The sequence below is a fragment of the Myotis lucifugus genome, unplaced genomic scaffold, assembly GCF_000147115.1.
Source record: "Myotis lucifugus unplaced genomic scaffold, Myoluc2.0 scaffold_2619, whole genome shotgun sequence".
Classification (NCBI taxonomy): domain Eukaryota; kingdom Metazoa; phylum Chordata; class Mammalia; order Chiroptera; family Vespertilionidae; genus Myotis; species Myotis lucifugus.
Window position 1 is genome coordinate 17,585 of NW_005873667.1, and position 5,070 is coordinate 22,654.

Consider the following 5,070-nt stretch of genomic DNA (forward strand, 5'->3'; position numbering starts at 1 on the left):
TTTGCCAGCCACAGTCTATAGACTATAGAGCAAAAGAGAGCCGGGAGCAAGTTAGTAAGTGAATGGGGGATGGTTCGCAACCGCAAAGGTGAGAGACATACGTCGAGAGTGTCAAGGATAAATTTAAAGGAAGGTATCCTGCAACTTATAGCAAATCTCTACCATGGAGCAAAATAAAAAAAAAACGGAGCTCTATTATTCTGTGAGCACCAAACGTGCGGGCGCTCCGGGCTCGCGCAGAGCCGCTGCCACGGGGCCGCAGCCGAGCCCAGGGCTCCGCGCCGGGGCCGCCGGAAGGTGCCTCCGCCAGGGCGGTCCGTGCGGCCCGCGGTGCAGCCGGAAATGCGCCCTCGGGAAACCGAGCCCTGCCGAGGAGAGGCCCGCACGCGAGGAGGGCCGGATCGGGGTCGGAGGTCAGAGGCCGTAGGTCGGCTCGGCCCTGCGGGAGTCCGGTCCGAGCACGTGGTCCCGGATCCTGCGGTCCCTCCTACCTCCGTCTCCCCACCAACTCCTGCGCCCAGGCCCCGCCTCCTCACTCCGCGCCCCAAAAAGCTCGGGCCGCCCAGCCCTGCGCCGCGGTCCCTTCCCGGGTCCCTGATGGTCGGAGTCCCCGGCTCCTGCGTGACCGAGGTCAGGGTCAGAGTCAGGGTCAGGGTCAGGGGTCCGGGCCAGGGGTCAGGGTTCAGGGTCAGGGTGACAGCGCGGAGGCAGACGCTGGGGCTGGGAATCGGCCTGGAGGTGCCAAGGGGCACAGGACCCCATTGTTGATGGGTGTTCGCGGAGGAGCTGCAGGTGGGAGGGGCCCGCAGGCCCGGAGCCGGTGTTGCAAGAAGAAAAGCGGCTGTGAAAGGACGAGAGCCCGGCGGCGGCCCAGGGGCCGAGCGGCGACCTGTGAGCCAGGAGGTCAGGGTTCGATGGCGAGTTCGATTGCGGGTCGGGGCCCAGGCCCGGCTGCGGGCGCATCCCCAGTGGGGGGCGTGCAGGAGGCGGCCCATCCGTGGTTCTCTCTCATCATCGTGTTTCTGTCTCTCTCCCTCTCCCTTCCTCTCTGAAATCAGTAAAAATATATTATTTTTAAAAAGGTAGGCCCTAACCGGTGTGGCTCAGTGGATAGAGCGTCGGCCTGCGGACTGAAAGGTCCCAGGTTCGATTCCGGTCAAGGGCATGTACTTTGGTTGTGGCCACATCCCCGATAGGTGTGCAGGAGGCAGCTGATCGATGTTTCTAACTCTCTATCCCTCTCCCTTCCTCTCTGTAAAGAATCAATAAAATATATATATTTATAAAAAGGTAGCTGTGCCTTGGGGCCTGGATGGGTCCGTGGCTCCGAGAAGACGGTGCGTTTTGAGGACGAAGGACAGGACGTGCTCTGATTTGGTTGCTGTGCCGGCCCCTGGCCCCTGGCCCCTGGGGAGTTTGCCTCAGGAATGCTGACCGCTCTCCAGCCCGGGGCGGGCGGAGCTGGGTTTCACACCGTTAAACATTAATGGCCTTGTTATGGGACTTGAAGATCCTGGAGGGAGACACACGGACCAGACCCTGCAGCCATCCCCGCTCCCCAGCTCGCCGCCTCTCCTCCCCATCCCTACGTGAGCAGGTTTTCATGGGCGACCTGCTGCCCCCATGCTGCCTGCGTTACTGGAGTAAACGCTCGTGTAGGCCTCAACCCTGTCTCTGCTACAGTCAAGACAACAGTGGGCACATTGTCACAGCAGCCATTCCGGGACCCCAGCAGTTGACGAAGGGCGTAGATATTTGAGAGACTTTTTTTTTAAGTTACCCAATGCCAGTGAGAACTAAGAACATGGGCGTCTGCGGAGTTTTTTATGGGCTCCTTTCATTTCCTCCCAGGAGGGCCGGTCTGGGGACCCGCAACTCCTACGTAGGGAGAAGAATGCTTGGCCTGGTGTGCGAGGGCATCTTTATCAAGAACAGATGTGAGCCCAGCCATCATGGCTCAGTGGCTGAGCGTCCACCTATGCACCCGGAGGTCAGCATTCGATTCTCCGTCAGGGCACACGCCGGGGTGGCAGGCTCGACCCCCAGCAGGGGGCGTGCAGGAGGCAGCCAAGCCAGGATTCTCTCTCATCATTGATGTCTCTCTCCCTCTCCCTTCCTCTCTGAAATCAGTAAAAATATAGTTTTAAAAAATAAAATGGTGCTGGTTTCGGCAGCACAGACACTAAAACGGAAACGGTAGAAAGAAGATTAGCATGGCCTCTTGCAAAGGTGACACACAAGTTCGTGAAGCATAAAAAATAAACTAATAAATAAAACCCCATAAACTAGGAATAAAGGAACTTTCTAAACGTGGCAGAGAATCTAAAAAAAAAAAAGACGCCAAAACCACAATTACTATCCCAGGTGATGATGGGCGAAATGCTTTTCTTCTGAGGTCAGGATGCCTGCTCTCCCAGCCTTCCTCAAAGCAGCGCTGGCAGCTCAACCAGCTCAATAGGCAAGAAAAGAAAGAAAAGGTGTCTGGAGAGGAACAAGGAAAGCGCCCCTGTCTGCATACGGTGTGATTGTCTACAGAGAAACCCCTAAGGAGCCTAAAAAGAAAACACACAAACAGCCCAGTCCGACCAAGCGAGCCCAGTGAGGTTAGTACACAAACATCCACCGCAATTTTTAGAGAAAAGTTGACTAGAGGGAGGGAGAAACACTGATGTGATCAGCTGCCTCCCACACGCCCTCCACTGGGGATCGAGCCCGAAACCAGGGCATGTGCCCTAACCGGGAATTGAACCGGTGACCTCTTGGTTCCTGGGTCCACTCTCAACCACTAACACTGGCCAGGCCATAATAGATTTTTTTTTTTTTGGTGGAATTTGCCGTTCGTCTGGTTTCTTTTTGTGGAAAAGTTCATTTTTTTTTCAATAGATGCAGGGTTATTCTGGTTGTCTACTTCTTCGCCTTGTGTGGGATTTGCTCACTTCATTTAAGTTGTTTGGCATAAAGTTGTTCATAATAATCCTTGTGTATAATCTTAGTGATATCACCTGTCATCCCCCCCCCCCCACCCAACACACACACCCAAGCTCTCTCTGGCCTAAGGTTTATGAATTATTGGTTCTCACAGAACTAGTGTGTGTGTGTGTGTGTGTGTGTACGCACACGTGCGCCCCAAACCTGGGAATGAATCTAAGAACTAGTCTTGGTTTCACTCATTTTGCTTTTTACATGGATTTTTACTCTGATGTGTTAGTTCCTCTTGTTGTACTAAGTTTGGGTCTCATTGGGTTTTTTCTTCTTTAGTTTCTTAAGGTGGAATCTGAAGTCACTGATTTGAGAAATGGCTTCTTTTTTGACGCTGGCCTTTCCTTCCTGCTATCGATCTCCCCTAAGCACCGTGTGTGCCGAATCCCACATTTTTACACGTTTCAGTTTAAAACCCTAATTTGCACGCTGATCTCTCCTTTAACCGGAGTTAGAAGTGGTTCCTAAGTGTTCGAGGAGAGTCAAGGGCTTTTTGCTATCGACTCTCATTCTCTGCAGCTGCGGTCAGAGAAATGTTATAGGGAGTGAATCCTTTAGAATTTGACTCGTTTTACGACCCAGAACGTGGCCCATCTTGGCCAAGGTCCCCCATGAACTTGCTGGTTCCTCACTCACCGCCTCTTGCTGCCCATGGCGGAGCGGGGGTGGGGGGTGGGGGGGTGGGACCTCCAGCCTCGCCCGTTCCTTCCGGCCGTTCCCTTCTGCTTCCCGAGCGCAGAGGTTCTAGGGCCCGGCCGTGTGGGACTGTCATCTCCGTGGGTTCACGTGGCACGACCGTCCCTCATGCACTTGCTCTGGAACCTTCGATGGGAAGGTCCCAGCTCCACAAACCCTCCCACCGCTTCAGCGTGTTGCACACAAATCAGAACCTCCTTCCTTCTGTGGCTGAGGACAGCCCATCGCGGACCGCCCACCTGCGGACGGACACCGGCTGCTCCCCCCTTGGCTGTTGGGAGAGCGAAGCTGTGGGCCGAGCCGTTTCCGGGTCTATTGGGGCACAAACCAGGAGCGGGGTGTGGGCTCGGGCGGCAGCTCAGACTTCTCAGGAACGTCAGCGCTGGCCTGTCGCTGGGACCCCGACGTCCTTCTAGAAGCCCAGGTGGACCTGCCCCCCCGTCTTTTGTCCCCACCTCGCACCCCTCCCAGAGCCCAACTCTGCAGCTCACCTCGTCAGCCCAGAAGCCCCATGCCAGGGCGCCCACCTCACCCCCGGCCCAGGGGCTCTCCCTGCCCGTCACCCCCCCTCCGCGCCGTCCGGAGTGGCTGAGGGTTTGCCATGCGGGTCTCACCCACACGCAGCGACTTCAGAGAGAGACTCTCTCTCGGAGGGAGGGCAGGACGCCTCCACACGTGCCCTGGGGCGCAGACCCGTGGTCTCAGTTCTGGCCAGAGGTGCGGGGGTCCCCACACCGCTGCCTGTCACTCCTAACGGCGGTGTGGCCTGCAGGGGGCGCCAGACTGCCTCGGGGCGCTGGTGCTGGAGGGCACGGAGAGCACGGGGTCCCTATCGTCCCCGAGTCCGTGTAAAAATGAAACAGATCCAGACAGGGTCTTTGAACTGACAATTATAATAAATTTCAAAATCTGAGCAGCAACATGAATGTGTTTCTTGAAAAAAGAACAGGGAACAGGGTGGGTGCCCGGCCGCTGCCCCGCTGCATCCTGGCCCGCGGCTCCCCAGCGGCGCAATAAATAGAATCCAAACCGGGACCCCAAGGGCGCGCGGGCTGCACGTGGCGTCGGGGGCTCACGGGATCGCGCCCGGCTCGGCCGACTCTTCACAGACCAGGGAGGCCTCCGAGTCGGTGGCGCGGGTCCCGGCCCCGCACCCACGTGGTGGCGGCCGAGGTGGCCGGGCGGGAGGTGCCCAGGGCGGGCGGGCGTCAGTCCTACTTCTAGCGGCCCCCGGGGTGCAGGCCGGGCCCAGCGGCAGGACCGGACCGGGCCGGGCCGGGCGGCTAGCCCTCCCGCACGCTGACGCGCGGCTCGGCCAGGGCGCCGTGGATGATGCCCAGGATGGCCTCCAGGCCGCTGCCCTCCAGCAGCGTGCGGTGGTCGCCCTCGATGATG

At 57.9% G+C, this 5,070-nt stretch overlaps 1 non-coding gene across 1 annotated transcript; it reads left to right on the forward strand.

Moving 5' to 3' along the window:
• Positions 1-2,158: 2,158 nt before the first annotated feature.
• LOC111824589 lies at positions 2,159-2,264 on the forward strand. The gene has a single exon (XR_002827699.1). It is a non-coding gene; the product is annotated as a U6 spliceosomal RNA (small nuclear RNA).
• The last annotated feature ends 2,806 nt before the right edge of the window (positions 2,265-5,070 follow it).